Genomic DNA, 19495 nt, shown 5'->3' with positions numbered 1-19495 from the left:
CCTTTCGATTTCTTCTGACCTGTCTCGTCCTCTAAAACAGTGAATGGAGACGAACCTGGGAGACGCGTTGTCATGGTAACATGCTCAGCCGGAAGTGCGTTCCAAGCCTCGCTATGGGACCGGTCGTAGGACGTTCTCTCCGGTGACACAGCTGCTGCTCCGACAGGGGAAAGGAAGACTGAGGCGGCGGACTACTTCCGCTTGGCTTTCCAAAGAGGACAGAAGACTCCGGCAGAAGAGCCCCTGTGTTCAGTGCTGAGGGGGAGACAGGTGAGGAGAGGAGGACATGAAGAGGTCAGCATGGTGGGGAAGCATGGCTCATTCCTGTGTGAGGGGCTGGGAAAGGGAATGTGTGAGGAGTAGGGAATGTTGGTGTGTGGACCCCTGTGTATTCCTGGAGTGGAGGGGTGTGACTGGTGGTGTGGGGGAGCACACATCTTTCTGTGGGGGGGCTCTGTAGGCACCCCATGACATACCTCTGTCTGTGCAGACCATGGGGGTGGGGAGTATTCTGTGCTCAGATCCATAATGCAGCACAGTGGCTTAGTGGGTAACTCGTCTGCCTTGCTTAAAATCCCAACTTAGACCCTGAGGCCTCTTTCTTATGGGCCTGGATGTTGACTGGCAATCCTCAGAGGATAGTGCTTTCTGCAGCAGCTGGTGCATGGTGAACATGCAATCAGGGGATATGCCACCTCCCATAGGCCTGGTTATAGATTTCACACTGGAATCCCTCTTCACTATGCCACAATTGTGTCCATTGGCCGCAGTTGCAGCACAGTCCCATTCACCTGTAAAGGGTGCGGTAGAAGATGCCTGTTTTTTTTTTTTTTTTTTTTTTCTTGCACTGTTACAATATGAATAGGGCTGTCTGGTGCCTGATTTTGACAGATGACAAGTCAAAAATACACATTAAAGGCCCCTTTTAATGGGGATCTCAGCTTAGAAGAAAAGCTGTTCATTCGAAGGAATTGCATGAGGACTCGAGGACATACAATGCGATTAGAGGAGAAGCGTTTTAACCTCAGGCAACGTGGGGGGTTCTTTACTGTTAGGGCTACAAGATTGTGGAATTGTCTACCACAAGAGGTGGTTTCTGCGGGTAGTATGGTGACTTTCAAAAGACTCTTAGACTTACATCTCAAGGATCAGGAGATTGAGGGCTATGTTAGATGATTACAGTCACACACACCTACACAGGTTGAACTGGATGGACTATTGTCTTTATTCAACCTCGCCTACTATGTAACTATGTAGCAGGATCCGCCGGCTCAGTGGGGGATCTCTCTGCTGAGCTTGCAAATGACGGGTCTGTGTCCGCTCAGCAATGCAGAGCGGACACGGAAACCGCCCCACTGTTCTCTATGGGTCAATCAGATGGAAACGAACCGACTGTCCGCAAGGATTGGATGGCGGCGGGTGTCAGCGGACATCCTCCGCTCCATAGAAGAGACCAGAGGGGCCAATCAGGTCCATGTTAAAAACTGACAGGTGGACCTGATCAGATCGCCTGTGTTAAAGGGGCCTAACTGCCTGTTTTTTCCATCTGACAGTGCTTATGTGAAAGAGGATTATCTGCATGGAGTTTGCATTGTTCTCACAATGTATGTGTGGATTTCCAACCTATCTGATCACTTAAAGAAAAACTTCACTCTCATTTTATTGGTACAAATTCTGTAGCTGCTTACTTATAACAAACGGGTACTTACAAGCCTACAAGTCCAGCTATGTATTTTTTTTTTTTTTTTTTCAAAACAGTTTATTGAAAATATAAAATGCAATACAAAAACACAGAATGCACATGGAAGTACAAGCATGAACTGTTAAACAGGAAAAGTAAAACATCATGATAAAGGACAACTGAACCAGCATAAAGGATCAGAATGAACAAGTTTCCTGAGGAGGGTCAAAACAGTCCTAGTAATCACACAGAGAGGTCAAGCTAGATCGAATAGCTCATGTGGGTTAATCTTATATGTAAAAGGTATCTTAATCGGGGGCAGAAACCCATAGGCTGAGGAGTGAGTGCTGCATGAGACCCAGGCATTAGGAGGGGAGTATATGAATATATGCATTACAGAATACCAAGAATCCCATAGGGGGGAATATACTATACTACCCAGATGTGGTGGGACGGTAGAGTAACCCATTCCCCGGGCGACAGGACCCAGGTACGGGGAGGGAGAGTTGTCAGCATGCATATAAAGCCTGAGTGGGGTGTTCCGGGAGGTGTAGGGGGTGCGTGCTGTTTGCACCAGCCAAACAACAGGCTAGCACCCGGCGGTGGGGGGGGGGGGGGGCGGGGAAGCAAGAAACAGGTAGCAAGAGAGTAGGAACAGGGGAGCGGACTAGAGAGAAAGAAAAGAGAGGGGGAAAAAAAGGGGGGGTAGAGGGAGGATGGGTGAGAGGGGAGCCTGGAAGCATAACATACTTTCCAATATTGGAGATGATAGCAACGTACAGAAATGGGTGAGCAAGCAGTCTGGGTGCGATAGACAACAGGGGATCAAAGCCAGACTATCAAGTCGTGAGTCCTGAAGTAAGGGTTTACAAACACCAAGGTAGATGGGAAATAGTGGAATGTCCAGCTATGTATTAACCAGAGCCAATTCTTCGATGAGCTTCGAGTCATTGGCGTCGCCATTTTGGATGTCAGATCTGGCTGTGACTTCCTCTAACAGTCTCACAGCCAGATCCCCACTGTACATGCAAAAGGCACAGCAGCGCTGTATGACTGCTCCCTCAGCCTCCTGGTATGTTTCCCAGAAGGCTGCACATGAGGGAGGGAGGGGGTGTCCCAATGACTAGAAAGTGGCAGACTCAAGTAAAAGAATTGTATACCTGTAGGCACTTTTATTGTCTACTCTTCTTTGGCTTATATACATCCACAAGTATAAAAAGTAACGATGCTGCCCATAACAACTGGATTTGAAAGGTTTCCCTATTCCTTCTGTCAGAAAGTTGCATACAGTACAAATAACAGCATATGTATATAATATACCACCTAAGCACGTCCAGTGCATCAGAAATGTGGTTGTTTGCTCTCCCTTTCATTTGTCATCAGTGCAGATCCTTGTTGTAGAAGAATGGGCCCAAACTATACATTGTCGAAAACTAATATATTTCTTCATTTATTCTTTTTTTTTTTTTTTTTTTCCTTCTTTTCTTTTTTTTTTAGGTGAGAAGTATCAGTTCTGACAACATTGCCTATTTATATTGCTTCTCCAGGCAGTTCCGTTACTAATTTTTTCATAGTTTGACATATGTGAAAACAATCTCAAATTATACAGACTGCGTGTTGCACTCCTTTTTTTTTTTTTTTAAAGCCAGACTTCAGCTTTTGTGCATGCCAGCAGCTGCAATACCATACAGGACCCGATGCACGCTTGTGTCCGTTATTGGAGGTTTTGATGTGCAATGCAAAGTGCATTGAGACATGCGTTAACAGGCTTAATTCAAGTTTCATTCATTTTAATGAAGAACTCCTTTGCCAAAAAAACAAACAGCGCAGCTGGGTAAGGATAAAAAATAACTGCTTAAGGAGAAGTTCAGCCTGGGGAAAACAAATGTAAAAGTCAGCAGCTACAAATACTGTAACTTCTGACTTTTATTATAAGGACACTTGACTGTCCAGGGATCCTGCGATGTCACCACCCAAAGCAGATCTGTCCATCGGCTCCGGGTGCAGGTGCTGGCATCTTCACTAAGGGACATGGGAAGTGTAGCCTTGCGGCCTCACAGCCTGTTCCCTACTGCATGTGCGTGAGTCGCGCTGCACTTTCTGAATGGTCCTGCTGTCTTCTGGGACCTGTGTGTCTCTCAAAAGGCAGTGGGGGGGGGGGGGCACAATGATTGTGGCAATCATACCTGGAAGTGGTTATCTGGTTTTGACAGGTATCTGCTCCCCCCTCAAAAGGTGCCAAATTTGGCAGAGGAGGGGGGAGGAAGCAAACAAGCGGAGCTTCCCCTTTACGGTGGAGTTCTGCTTTAATAAGTAGCTTTTTCAGACATGCTTTCCTGAATTGACCAGTTTCCTGGCTGTTACTGGTGACTCTCACATGAAACAATCATGCATATCTGGAAAGTTGAACTCCTAATCTACATAAATATATTTGAGTCAATGGTTTAGATTAGCCTTTCTCAAACAGGGCTCCTTCTGAGGTTGCTAGGGGTGACCTGAGCAATGAGCAGCCAAGGTCAGGCAGCACTTACAGAGGTACATAGAAAGTTTCCTACCTGCTATATTTAAAGGATAAGTTCACCTTTCGTTACATGTTACACCTAATACATTTTAGCCCCTCCCGATCCTCTGTTGCGACAGAGAGTGGGGGATCTTCTCCCCACACTTGCTGTCACAATTTAACAAAAACACAGCTGTGCAGGGCCCCACCCACCCGGCTGTGCCATTTATTCACAAAGTTCTGTGAATCTGACAACTATCAAGTACCGACACAGCTTTTGCTGTCGGCTTGTGGTTCTCAATGAACTACCAGGGCGCTTTTGCGCTCTCCAGATAGTTCATTGCTCATTCTGTCATTGTGTAACTGCCTCCCACCTGAAACAGGAAACGCATTCGTCCACCATTATAAAAATGCCAATCATCCCTTCTGCCTCAGTTTGATTGTGTTTCCTGCAGATCCACAGGAGCTGCACCTGTTTGTTATTTTCCATTCTCCGTGCTAAGTTGCAGGAGGCTCCCTGACCAGCCTTCCATCCAGCTCAGTGAGCCTTGGGCAGTATGGGTCAAGGGCAACACTATTGGGGCAAGCTAGCCCCTGCCTAACTTTTCACCCCTACCAGACATGGGAGTAAGTCACACATGTGCAAGTCTTAACCTTCAAGTCTTAAGCAAGTCCCAAGTTACTGTGGCGAAAAGCAAGCAAGTCAAGTCGAGTCCCTGCTAGAAGTCAAGCAAGTCAAGTCATTTATTTTGGTCAAGTCACAAATCCAGTCAAAATACTGATCTACCCCAATTTCCACCTTTAAATCAGTTGTGTCAGTGGTCAGGAAAGGTTTTGTTTTATTTTCAACATTAACAAAACTGCTTAGTGGCATATTAAAGAAACACTTTGAATGCCCAAACAGTTCAAAATCCTTCGTCCGGTCATGTTTCAACACCACAGTCACTAAAAACATGTTAAGTATTTCCATTGTTAAACAGCCAGTGTCCTAAAAATCAGAAAACACTGGGGTGTTTTAAGTGACTGTGGTGTCAGAAACATAACAGGCACATTAACTTTGCTTTAACACATCTTGAGAAAATGCAAATATTTAAAAAAGTAAAGTCATTTTGAGTCATATGTCTCAAGTCAAAATCAAGTCTTAAGTCATGAATACCGAGTCAAAGTCAAGTCGAGTCTTGTATTAATTTTAGTCAAGGAAGTCTCAAGTCCTCAATCTGGTGACTTAAGTCAAGTCATGTGACTTGAGTCCCCCACCTCTGACCCCTACTCAGAGGTATGCAACCATCACCCCAGCTGTAAAGACTCCACCATACATGGAGCAACGAATACTGCAGAGATCTTCTAGGCTAGTTCCTGCTTGCCTCAGCGATCCTCTGGAGCGAGCAGGGGAGAGGGGGCGCGCCTCTGTACTCAGCACCCCCCCCCCTCCTAAAAAAACGTTCCCCCTTCAGGCGCCTGGCCAGGCCAACCGCGGACATCCTCGCGGTTGGACGAGCAAGATGGCGGCGAAAGCGGAACTTTGCGTCGCTTCCACTGACTTGCTTCTGGTCTGCAGCAATCTTGGGGATGGTGGAAGCGGATGATAGAGCGGGGAATACCTGCTGACGTCACTTCCAGGCAGCTGCAAGATTTTCAAAACTGAAAACCTGCAAAATTAATTAAAAAACTAACAGCAAATGGACTGACTTTCATCAGGTGAGGCTGACCACAGGATAACAGAAGGTGACAATGCAGGTATGTCCACCAACCTGCATGGGAGCAGTTAGGGGCTGGGCAGGAAACAGTTAAGGGTCCCTATGTTGCTGTTCCTTTTCTAAGACTGACCATGTCCGGATGACTCCCCACCCTGCCCTGTAGATCCTGCTTGCCAGTACTGCTCCAAAGTATGCCAGAGCATGCTGAGGCCACCTCTATACTTACCAAACCACTATGCACATAATCCTAATTAGTGGTAGCAGCGACTTTGGCTAAAGACCAGCTGCGCACATTTCCTCCCTCAGCATGTGCTTCTTATGAGGGCAAATGGCAGCCAGCTGGGCCAAAAATCTTTGCCCAAAGTGCATAAGCAAACCTGTGGCAAAAGAATCCTGGGAGTCCTAAAGGGATTAGTCTCCTCTGTAAAAGAAGCCAGACCCCTTCCTCTCCCTTCAGTCTGGGTGCAGTCAGGTCTTTGTGCTTGATTTTGGTGTGGATCCTGCAACATATAATTGATTGGATCTTGTATAGTCCTCTATGCAAGGGCTGCATAGACAAACCTATGCCTAATGACTGTTCGTTATCACAGGCAGCTGGTGCACTTCTGACTGCTCTGGCCACATTTTCAGGTTCAGGATGTCTGCAGCTTGAATTTACTACCAGGCCTGACCAGGTTAAGGCTAGCAATGTGTTCACTTATCTTGTGCAATTTTTCCTTTGGATTTACCAAAGATTGTGTGATAAGAGGTCAAAACTAAACCCCACTTTAAATTGTATCCAAATAGAGATTGTATAATGTATGGCCAGCCTAAGACCTCAGGAATTGAGTGAGATATTCAGGTTACTTCTCTCTATGAGTGACTCCTTCCAAATACGCATTTGGTCAGGGAGGAGTGGAAGCTGTACCTATCATGGGTTACTAGTATCCACTATACACACCACTTTGTGCGCTCACCTTCACGATTTTTACCTGCAGTCCCCCAGTACTTCCACTGAATAGATATATAATGCATGGGGATCCCACAGAGCAAATTTTCATCTAGGTCCTGGATTCTGCTATCTGCTCGATGGCATAAACTTCAATTGCGTATGCATAACAGACCAGGGGGGTTGTATCTGTCCATGTGCATGGATTGCCCAGGAGACTTGGCTCCTGAGGCTTCATTCAGCAGACAATTATATTCCACAAATTCAGGTTTTACCGGACACGTTCTCTGGGCCTGACACTGGTAGCTTATAGGACATGATTCTGGTCCTCTAGCTTCAGGGGAATATGACGTATCACTTATCTCCTCAAAAGCAATTGTGTTTATGCAGATATCCCTACAGCAGAGCTGGTCCTCAGGTTATGGCACTATATAAGAGGGTGTGTCTACGCTAAGGATGTGGGGCCACTACATTATTTCATAGTGTCTATGTTCTATACAATAGTATATCCAGGGCCCAGAGGCAGCCAGGTCATTAACATGATAATCTACAGGCTGTTGTATGTGCAGTGTTTATTGGTGTTTTCTGCCTATCATTATTTGCTATCACTCGGACTTTATACCTGGATTGGGTTGTTATGGAACTATATTCAAATATAGTCAATATGTATCTTTTTATATGGCCCCTGAGCAGAAGTGAATCATAATGCCCTTTTCACACTTGTGTGACTTATCCTGCGACTTGGGACTGGAAGTCGCATGACAAGTCGTACTCGCTTTACAATGAGTACCTTTCATATCTGTGCTACTTCAAGTCAGTCTACTTTGGCCTCATCTAACACTTCCAGTCATGCCAAACCACCTGTCGCAAGGGCCAGTCAACCCCCCCCCCCCCCGAACCCCAAGGTTATGAAGCTCTCGGCCTGGTTCCTGAAAGGGTGAGGTTACAGAGCAAGGTCTGTCTAACTGTGATTGACGCCTTCTTAGCCAGCAGAAAATCTGTGTCTAGAGCCATCTACGAAAAAGTGAGGGAAAAGTTCGTCTTCTGGAACGAGAACAAAGGAGACCCTGTAAGGGAACTATTCCAACAATCTTAGATTTTTTTACAGGAAGGAGCGGACAAGTGCATTTCCCATAACATTTTGGAAGGTTCAAGGGGCAGCCCAACTTCCCACCTAGATATTAAGCTGGCAGAGGACACGTTTAAAAAGAAGATTCCTTCTCTCATTGGGAAAAGCCGCACCCATAAAGTTCAGCAGAACTCAGACATAGGAACTCTTCACGGTACTCAAAGGATTCCTCTCTGCACCCATTGAACCACTGGAGGAATGTTTGGATCAGGGCTTGACAAATTTTCCTGAAATCTAGGCGCCAGCTAAAAAAAGTTAGGAGCCAGTTTTTTTTTTTTTTTTAAACAAACAACCAAGCTTTATTTCCAAAAAATAACATACTAAATTTACATATAAAGACGACTAGAACCCCACTCTCCTTTATAGCGCAATCGGATGGAAACAGGCTGTCTGTCTGTTTCCATCCGATGCCATCTGATCCGATCCACGGGATGGATAGAAAATAGAACTACCATCCGTCTGTTTTTGGCGGCCAGGATCAGATGGCGGCAGATTACCGCTCCATAGAGGAGACTGAAGCGTCCGATCAGGTCTGCCTGAGAAACTGACAGGCGGACCTGATCAGACAGCCTTTGGCTGTGGCATGGCGATGAGGAAAAAAAAAAATTATATTTATTATATAATATTTTTTTGTTTTTTTTATAATAATTGAAAAAAAATAGAAAAATGTTTTTTTTTTTTTTTTTTATATAATTGAAAAAAGAAAAATAATTTTTTTTGTAATAATTAAAAAAAAAAAAATATTTTTTTTTTTTTTAATAATTTAAAAAAATTAATAAATTAATAATTAACAATAATAACCACACTCCCTGTCCACTTACCTTTTTAAGCAAAGGTAAGTGGACAGGGAGATCAAGCCTGCAAAAACTTATGTCTCATCTCCTCTTGGGGAAGGAGATGGACAGGCAGGGGAAACAGCCATTAGTTACTGCTTGTCAAACTCCCGGCCACCACAAGAGGGCGCCAGTTCCCTGTTCTCTCACTGAAGAAGGCCGAAAAGCCGCAGCCTCAATTTTCGGACGGCGCGAAAGTCCGTGCACTCGGTGAGTGGTTGGGGGGGGGGCGCAAAAGGGACAGGACACCCCCTTGCAGTGCACCCCAGGCGCCAGGTTGCTAATTCTAGTTGCCAATGCACAGCGAAATACATGCTCTACCCATGATAGAACCTTACTGTTTCTATCTTAATTCTGACCGATAAAATTATTCTCACACCAGTCTCAGCCTTCCTACCAAAAGACTCTTCAACTTCCTACAGAACTCAGGAGGTGGTTATTCCTTCCCTTCTAAAATGAATGGATAGCAGGAAAAGAGTCACTTACAACAAGCTAGAGGTAAGAAAGGTCCTAATAGCTTACCTCGAGAGAACTAAAGAGTGGCGAAGAACCACCACACTATTCATCCTCCATGCAGGAGTCAAAAAAGGAAAGCCAGCCTTGAAAAGTACAATAGCCAGATGGATGAAGCTTGCTATTCAGACAGCCTACAAAACAGTCCCAGCAGAACTAAACATGAAAAAAGTCCTCTGGTATGAATTAAACTATATCATGTCTGTGGGTAGAAGAGTGAAAAAATGTGCACGATAAAAGTGATGAAGAAAACATAAGTTCCAAAAAAAAAATCCAATTTAGAGATCCATGTGCATCAGCCGTGAGAAGGAATATATGGTAAACTGCTTACCAGACCCTTAATGTCTTCAGAGCATATAGGTAAACCACAGATTGCTTGTATCATGGGAAAAAGGATTGATTGGATTCCACAGGAACACACCTCACATACTATTAGGCGCCAAATCCAATGATGGTCACTTGGTCAGTATGGAATATCCTAATATGTATATAGCCCATACATAGGTGATGGAAAAAGGAAGGGGCACATAGCGTAATACCGTTTGAGAAATAAAACGCTGTTTATTAAAAGTTACACTTACTACAAGTTAAAAGCAGATCAGCATGAATCATGATGCCAGACCGAAGCTGCGGCGTCCCGCAGGTATAAATGGACACTCGGATCGACAGTGGGGGCGTGGCTACGTTACGTCTAGAACCACCCGACGACTAGTTTCGTCATAGGTTGACCTCTTCCGGGGCGTGGTTCCAGGCGCGACTAACAGGCCCTTATATTCCCCCATTGAATCAGAACAGCTGAAGCTGGTCTCCTGGCAATCACACGTGAGAGCGGAAGTGCACCAGTGTAGAAGCGAGCATACAAAGGGCGGAAGTGAGGTTCATTCCGGATGTTGATGATTGGAAAGACAACATATATGGGGCAAATAAGATAACACTCTAGGTGAAATGAGCCAACAAGTGCAAATTATCCAATCGTGCAATAGACAATCATAGAAATGATATAATTTAGTAAAAAAAACTTGTATGAAAAATATATATAAAAAAGATGAGAGACTCCACCTACCTAGATGGAACACTCCATCTAGTGGCCAAAAAATATATAGATGAAAAATGTTATATGCTCTATGTGTACAAAGGGATACTTCCTAAAAATATGACTGGAAAAAATTATATGCTCTATGTATACAAAGGGGCACCTCCTAAATCCTCATCATACAATTTGCATATTTCATTATACATCATGAATGTAAAAAAATATTATAAAAAAGCAACATGATATACAGTAAAACCTTGGATTGCGAGCATAATTCGTTCTGGAAACATGCTTGTAATCCAAAGCACTCTTATATCAAAGCAAATTTCCCCATGAGAAATAATAGAAACTCAGATGATTTGTTCCACAACTATTTATTTATAAGTCCTTCAGTTTATAAAATTGGAAAAAACGAATCAAGGGCATAGGCAGACACCATAGGGAGGTCCGGCTAGGTCCCTGAAGGAGGGGGGATTTAAATGTGCCTCTATAAGTCACAAAACTATGCATATGTTTACATCAGACATGGCAACACATATATGTTAAAAGAATAACAAATCTTTATTTGTACAAATGATAAAAACAGTAAGTACGTCGTTCTATCTATATAGATGAACCATTAATATATGGTACAATGTTTAACAAACATATCAAAAGATGGCTGGAACTACGCGTTTCGCATTATGCGCTTCATCAGGGTCCAGCAATGGAATATATTTAGACAGAAATTCAATCTTTAGTAATCTAGAGGTACATAAAACATTTGTTATAAACATAATCATGTACATACATTATTTTTATTTATTTATGATTTATTGCATTTAAACTCTAAATATCAAGCTGTTCACTTAACCTCAAGAACATTATAATTATTCTAGAGAATCTAAAACAGATTCACAGTGTATAATAGAAGATATATAGAGGACTTTTCACATATGGCTAATGAGATATTTTACCTCTTCATCTTATGAGTTTATTGAGAAGTTTAGAAAGAATCTGAAAGACTTTATCAAAAACTACGTCTAGACATTGCAGCAGAAAACTAAGTTACAAAAGGAGAAGACAAAAAACAGAAAACAAAAAAAAAAAAAAAACCAACAACATAGCAAGGGGAAAAGACATAGAGAAAACGGAGAAAGGAAGTGGGGGAAAGGAAAATGGGGGGGGGGGGGAAAGGGGGGAGGGAGAAGGGGAAAGGGAGGAAACCGTGTGGAGTATGCATTACCACGTAGTCCAAAGGGGGGGCGGTGAGAGGGATAGGTTAATTCCACCGGATCAATAAATCCAGGAAAAAAGTCCATCCACATAGGAGGCATGGAGGGGATATAATACAATGATACATATGAAACACCATATTTGCTTAAATAGATATGGGATACTCAGATATTGGGTTATCTTACCCTAGTCGCAAGGTCACAGTAGATAGGATGGATCATACTTATATTGATTTAAAACTCAGCTGTGAGGGAGGGAAGGAGCCAATCGCCCCTGAAGTTAGCATAAAAAGAACAGAGAATAATACCCATTAATTCTCAATGTAAAAGTGGATTTCACCAAAAGTGTAATAGTTATAGTATTTAGAGAGGCACTTACCGGAGACTCTTTCTACAGAGGTAATGCTGGTGATCATATGAGGATAATGGAAGCGTGCAGTGAGGTATAGATTAGAAAAAGGTTCCACACTGGTCATTAGCACATATCCCAGTTTTATAGATCAAAAGTGAATAAAATGGTGTATAGAAGAGAAAGATCCCCTTCAAAATTGGGGATAAATATAGTGCCAACAAAATGAGGATTAAATAAGGAAGAATCGTTGAGTGCTGACAAGCACTTGACTCCCACCCAGGATCTGCATTATATATGTTTATATATATCCGCCCGCCAAAGCGTCCACACGTGGACGCTTTGGCGGGCGGATGTGGGGGGCGGGAGACCCGGAGGAGGAGGAGACCTAATGTTCAACAGGTAGTATATATAGCCCCCATGTTAGACAGCTCTCAATAGCATGTCTCCATGTAGACGGCTACATTATATTCTGAACTGCTGTGTCTGGTAAGTCTGTCCCTTGCATCAAAAGGCTTTCTTTTTCTTCTTAGGCTTTCCCACTTACTAATCCCCCCCTTTTTTTAAACATATATATTTCAGATCCTGGGTGGGAGTCAAGTGCTTGTCAGCACTCAACGATTCTTCCTTATTTAATCCTCATTTTGTTGGCACTATATTTATCCCCAATTTTGAAGGGGATCTTTCTCTTCTATACACCATTTTATTCACTTTTGATCTATAAAACTGGGATATGTGCTAATGACCAGTGTGGAACCTTTTTCTAATCTATACCTCACTGCACGCTTCCATTATCCTCATATGATCACCAGCATTACCTCTGTAGAAAGAGTCTCCGGTAAGTGCCTCTCTAAATACTATAACTATTACACTTTTGGTGAAATCCACTTTTACATTGAGAATTAATGGGTATTATTCTCTGTTCTTTTTATGCTAACTTCAGGGGCGATTGGCTCCTTCCCTCCCTCACAGCTGAGTTTTAAATCAATATAAGTATGATCCATCCTATCTACTGTGACCTTGCGACTAGGGTAAGATAACCCAATATCTGAGTATCCCATATCTATTTAAGCAAATATGGTGTTTCATATGTATCATTGTATTATATCCCCTCCATGCCTCCTATGTGGATGGACTTTTTTCCTGGATTTATTGATCCGGTGGAATTAACCTATCCCTCTCACCGCCCCCCCTTTGGACTACGTGGTAATGCATACTCCACACGGTTTCCTCCCTTTCCCCTTCTCCCTCCCCCCTTTTCCCCCCCCCCCCATTTTCCTTTCCCCCACTTCCTTTCTCCGTTTTCTCTATGTCTTTTCCCCTTGCTATGTTGTTGGTTTTTTTTTTTTTTTTTTGTTTTCTGTTTTTTGTCTTCTCCTTTTTTAACTTAGTTTTCTGCTGCAATGTCTAGACGTAGTTTTTGAGTTTTTGATAAAGTCTTTCAGATTCTTTCTAAACTTCTCAATAAACTCATAAGATGAAGAGGTAAAATATCTCATTAGCCATATGTGAAAAGTCCTCTATATATCTTCTATTATACACTGTGAATCTGTTTTAGATTCTCTAGAATAATTATAATGTTCTTGAGGTTAAGTGAACAGCTTGATATTTAGAGTTTAAATGCAATAAATCATAAATAAATAAAAATAATGTATGTACATGATTATGTTTATAACAAATGTTTTATGTACCTCTAGATTACTAAAGATTGAATTTCTGTCTAAATATATTCCATTGCTGGACCCTGATGAAGCGCATAATGCGAAACGCGTAGTTCCAGCCATCTTTTGATATGTTTGTTAAACATTGTACCATATATTAATGGTTCATCTATATAGATAGAACGACGTACTTACTGTTTTTATCATTTGTACAAATAAAGATTTGTTATTCTTTTAACATATATGTGTTGCCATGTCTGATGTAAACATATGCATAGTTTTGTGACTTATAGAGGCACATTTAAATCCCCCCTCCTTCAGGGACCTAGCCGGACCTCCCTATGGTGTCTGCCTATGCCCTTGATTCGTTTTTTCCAATTTTGCATTTGGGGGAAGGTGCCATTATATCCTCTATTTAAATAGGCCCCCACCTCCCCTTTCACCTAATTGCTCCTTCAGTTTATAGTCTATATACAAAGATTATAGCAATGTGATTGGTTGTGTAACCATAAAATGTCCATCCACAATATGCAGCCTTCCCAAGGGGACTAGAAGCAAAATCTAGCAGAGCTACAGAATATAAAAGAAATGAGTCTCTAAGTGTAGCAATATGGTTCCATTTAATGAAGGTTCAACATTTAGCAACTCACATGGTTGATTAGGGCTGGGCGATTTTGCCTAAAAAAAAAATCTTTGATTTTTAAAGAAAAATTCGAGTTTCGATTCGATTTTCGATTTTTTTTCCAATGCACTTAAAAATGACTTCAGACATCAGATATAGTGTCAAAAGTGCAACTTTATTGCTATTTTAACTCCTCCAGAGTTAAAATGCGTAGAATCCCAAAACATAGATTACTAGACATTAGACAGTAAAAGAAGACGCGGGGGCGTCGCGCTGAGCGGGGAGGGAGGAGAGCTCACTGTGTTGAGGGAGGACTGAGGAAGGAGAAGCGCTGTATATGTGTGTCTGACTGACGGACCACCGCCGCGCCTGGATGTTGTGACGTCAGCTGCGGGCGGTGCGTCTGTACAGGGGCTGCGCTGTGATAGGTACAGTCCAGAGAACGAGTCCACAGTAACCGACTATTCATATATGCATTTATAGATAGTGGAAATTAAGTGGAGCTAGCAGGGTCCCTGGCAGCAAGTGAATTCAAATTTGGTAGGTCCATCTATGGTAAGGGACAGAGATATGGATGAGAAATAGTGTCTAATTCGGAAATTAGTAGTGTAGTGGTTTAGGGCTATGATTTTTAGTCTGCAGTTCCCCAAAAGAGAGAAGCTTACGAGACGTAGGATTGACAAAATGATGTAACTGAAAAAAGTGGCTTGAGCCCAGGGAGCCATGCATCCATAGAAAATACTATCTGGGATAAGAGGACATTAGATGGGGGGGGGGGGGCATGGTGAAGATAGAGAGTAGTTCTTGTAAGTGGTTCACCAAACCTGCATAATAAACAACATAGGAACCAAACAAAAGTGTTTCAGAACCAGATCAGTATGAAGCGGTGGAGACCATACCAGGTAACAAGGGTGTACAGGATAAAGGGAACCATCTATTGTGCGCGTATTGGCTTGTCCTCGTTTTGGTGCATCCAGTGAACTCCCCACCACCGCGCCCAGATGTGACGTCAGCTGCGGGGCGGGCGGTGCGTCTGTACAGGTCGGGGCTGCGGCGCGCTGTGATAGGTACAGTCTCCCCGGCCTGGATGTGACGTCAGCTGCCGAGAGAGGAAGCGGGCGGTGCGCCTGTACAGACGCACTGCCCGCTTCCTCTCCCGGCAGCTGACGTCACATCCAGGCCTGGGAGACTGTACCTATCACAGCGCGCCGCAGCCCCGACCTGTACAGACGCACCGCCCGCCCTGCAGCTGACGTCACATCCGGGCGCGGCGGTGGGGAGTTCGGCTGCAAGGGAGAAAAAAGTATTGTACCAAAAACTCGAGTTTACAAAAAAAAAAACCGTTTCTAACTAAAAAATCGATAAATCGATTAAATCGATTTATCGCCCAGCCCTATGGTTGATGATTAAAATAGGCACACCTAAGATGGCAGGCATCTGGGGTAAAGCTGTCCACATAGACCATCTTCTGAACCACCGACTCTCACCACTATCAGTCTGCAATCGTGACCGGGAAGAATAGCCTGCAGTAGAGTGATCTGAAAGTGAGGCTTTGAATCACTCGTGGAGTGCAGCGGGGAAGGGATGATGAAGATGGGCTGTACGGAGGATGGTCTTTGTTGACAGCTTTACCCCGGATGCCTCCATACTTAGATGTGCCTGTTTTAATCATCAACCATGTGAGTTGCTAAATATTGAACCTTCATTAAATGTAACAATATTGCTACACTTTAGAGGCTCCTCTCTTCTTTTTTATACATGACGCTACTTGTATATCAAGACATCGCTTGTATATCAAGTCATAATTTATTTAAAAAATGTGCTTGTCTTGCAAAGCGCTCTCAAACCAAGTTACTCTCAAACCAAGGTTTTACTGTACTTAACAGGGTACCATATCAACAATTATTAATGAAGCAATTGATATCCCACTCCACGTTTAAACCATGAGGAACATATGTTTTCAAAAGATAGATCCACAGTGTTTCAATGCAAAAGTCTTCCAGGGCAGCATCCGTTTCCACCCTAAACAACATTATAAAAGGGGTTTTGTGGATTCAAAAGCTTACTGAGGGTTCCTTCGGTGCATTGATATTACTGAGGCAGAAGGTATGACTGGCTTTTTAATAATGGTGGACTATTATATTTCCTGTTTCAGGTGGGAGGAGCCTATCTCTCAGGTGCTGCCCTGGAAGATGTCTTAGAAAAAGTTACCAGGTACCTACTCAGTTTTTTTTTTTTTTTTTTACTAAGTTGAACTTATCCTTTAAAAACCAGGATTGAGCCTTAAAAAAAACTTCTGTCCTATAGGAATTCCTTAGGCTTTGTTTGCTGGAGCAAAGCTCTGAGGAAGAGGGTGCGCCTCAAAGCACATCAGCTTTGCTAGTACAGGGGAGGTTGTTGGAGCATTTGCACCTTGCACCACATGGCATCCTTCGACTTACATGCTGTTTAAAGTGATTGTAAAGTCTTGTTTTTTTCCATTATTATTATTATAATAATAAACATGTTATACTTGCCTGCTCTGTTGCAGTGGTTTTGCACAGAGCAGCTCAGATCCTCTTCTTCTGTGATCCTGGCCCATCCCTCCTGTTCAGTACCCCAACAGCAAGCAGCTTGCTATGGGGACACCTGAGCCGAGTCACAGCTCCGTGTGTACATTCATACACGGAGCCCCAATCCCCCCCCCCCCCCCTTCCCTGATTGGCTAGCGGACTTTGACAGCAGTGGCAGTCAATGGCCCCGCTGCTGTTTCTCAGCAAATCAGGAGGGAGAATCTCCAATAGCTGGAACACTCGTGGACATCGCTGGACAGAGAGGGAACTCAAGTATTAGGGGGGCTGCTGCACCCAGAATTCTTTTTATCTTAAAGAGGTTATAAAGGCAGAAGGTTTTTCTATATTAATGCATTTTTGCATTAAGATAAAAAGCCATCTGTGTGCAGCAGCCCCCCTAATACTTACCTGAGGTCCCTCTAGCTCCCAGGGATGTTGTAGGAATGTATCGGCCGCAAGGGACTCCCCCCCCCCCCCCCCCCCCCCTCATTGGCTTAAAAAGCAGCGTGGCATCATTGGTTTCTGCTGCTGTCAATCAAACTCAGTCAGCCAATGAGAATATAAAGAGGGCGGGACCAGGCCACCTAAAAGAACACACTGAGCTGTGACTCTGCTCAGGTGCCCCTATAATAAGCTGCTTGCTGTGGGGGCACCCAATGGGAGGGAGGGGCCAGGAGTGCTGAAGAGGGACCCGAGAAAAGGAGGATCCAGGCTGCTCTATGCAAATCCACTGCAACAGAGTGGGTAAGTATAACATGTTTTTGTTTTGTTTTTTAATTAAAAATGACTTTACAAACACTTTTGTAACAGAACCGCGACCCCACAATGTGTTTGTGTTCTTCCGTCAGAATACTGCTTCCTTCAGTCTTGAACATATATATCAGATATTCTAGCCACCTCCATACAAAACTAGCCGAGAATAGCTTGTATAAGATCTGGAACATTTATTGAACAAACTCACACCAAATATATATACCCCACCAGGTCAGGTGCCTGATTACATTATCATATGCAGATGAAATTGTGTACAGAAATTAACATATCTGAGAAACAACTAGCACAAACAGTATTCTACGTTCCCACTGGCAACTAATAGTGATTTAATTAACTAGCAGACTTGCCATCATTGAGCTCATTAAGTACAATACACATTATTATAAGTTTAAACACATCCCCACAGTAGACAATAGGTGAGTTAATCAGCACAATCAACAATGTGTGAAAGACAGGTGTTTGAGCTGATGACATTAACATCTGCCATGAATCTGACTGTGCATAACAGTCCCCTATTAGCAATAGGCAGCTAGGTCTTTAACATGGATCCTAGGCCTAGAGTCCCAGAGTCTGTGTAACATTACTCCAAGGGTTCCCCCCCCCCCCCCCCCCCCCAGCATACATCCCACAAAGAGCAGTGTTCCCTCACAAGCCAGGGCCCATAGTCCGTAGGCAAGAGGCTAGGCTGCAGTCCCTTCCAAAAGCCTCTGTCCTGAGTGAGTTTGTCAAAACTGTAATGCATAGAATGCATTAAGATACAAATCCTTCTGCCTTTACAACTCCTTTAACACTGAATGCAGTCTATTGGTTTTATTGTCTTTCGAATAAAACATTTTTTTGGTAATGCACTAAGTATTTGCGCCTTCCCCGTTTTTGTTGTCTTTGTAGTTTTGACATTGGATTTATCTTTGACCTCTTTTTGAGAATGTTTGTTCATTGCCTGTCATCCTGATGAATGGCTTGGATGCATTCCAAAGAAGTCTGGCCCTTCTATAGCTGGTAGTACTGCTTTACCAAAGGATTGGGCCAATGCAGCTGCTTCTCCTGAAGATGCTGGAACTGTCTTGCCAAATAGTTGGGCTAATGGTGCTGCTTCTATAGAGTATTGATTACTTTAGCTGTTGCTAAAGGTTTTTTTTATGTTTAATAGTAATTTAGTGGGCTGTGTGTTTCAGTAAGAATATTTGAAAATGATTGTCACCTTGAGTTTGTATAGCAATGTTTTTCAGATATTCAAAGATATCCTAAAGTAAACAGGTGAAAGGTTTGCAGTATGGCTTTGTTCAAATATTTGCTTACAAAATTTCTTATAGCATGCATTTTTAAAGGAAACCTATCAATTGAGCATGGAGATTGCCATTGCTGACCTTTCTTTCTGCACATGCCAATTACCTGCCTGTCGCTCTGACCTGGAAAGTGTATGTAGATGCGATTTATTTTCCAAAAAACTCGCCATGCCTCTTACTAAATAACTTGGTCTGTCTAATTTCCAAAAAGGGGTAATTTGGGGGTTATTTGTACTGTCCTGGCATTTTCGAGCTTCAACAGGCCGTCAGTACATTAGCATTGATCGATTTTCAGATACATACCGTAGTTTGTGAACTGTATAACTTTCTTAAAGACTAAATAAACACTGACTTGGGTTTTTTCACTAAAGAAATGTAGCAGTGCTCATATTTGCCTAAATTTCTGAAAAAAGATTAACTATTTGCAAATTTTTTTTTTCCTCTTACGTCCTCCGACAGTCGCCGCCTCCTCTAAGTCATCACAATTGGGTATTGTCCACCTATCCGTAGGAATAGCTAGGCATATAGACTTAGTCAAAAGACATTAGCATGTACACACCCACGGGGGCTGTCCCATCTGGTCAATACCCCCCCCTGCATCACCACTCCCAACTCAGTTTTAGTTTGCCTAGCTTTCAGGAATAGTCAGGCTTACCTTGTGCTGGGGCTTCAGTCTCAGCCTTCCTAATTTTCTGTTTGATTTTCTTTGAAAAATGTCAGTTT

The 19495-nt window shown here is 43.1% G+C and overlaps 2 protein-coding genes across 3 annotated transcripts in view; one reads left to right on the top strand and one right to left on the bottom strand.

The window, feature by feature from the left end:
• Positions 1 to 84, bottom strand: part of ANKRD45 (ankyrin repeat domain 45) — a 119131-nt gene extending 119047 nt beyond the window's left edge. The window contains exon 1 of the mRNA XM_082264746.1: positions 20 to 84. The gene's annotated coding sequence lies outside the window, so the exon portion shown is untranslated. The remainder of the gene's footprint in view (positions 1 to 19) is intronic.
• Positions 85 to 146: 62 nt separating this feature from the next.
• The window catches only part of KLHL20 (kelch like family member 20), a 107227-nt gene continuing 87878 nt past the window's right edge, over positions 147 to 19495 (top strand). Inside the window, exon 1 of one of the 2 annotated variants that reach the window (XM_082266469.1) lies at positions 147 to 270. The gene's annotated coding sequence lies outside the window, so the exon portion shown is untranslated. Of the gene's footprint in view, positions 295 to 19495 lie in introns of both variants that reach the window. The other variant, XM_082266470.1, reaches the window with a different exon arrangement.

The sequence above is a fragment of the Pelophylax lessonae genome (genome assembly GCF_965119305.1).
Source record: "Pelophylax lessonae genome assembly, chromosome: 8".
NCBI classification, from domain to species: Eukaryota; Metazoa; Chordata; class Amphibia; order Anura; family Ranidae; genus Pelophylax; species Pelophylax lessonae.
This window is presented reverse-complemented; position numbering and strand designations above follow the sequence as displayed.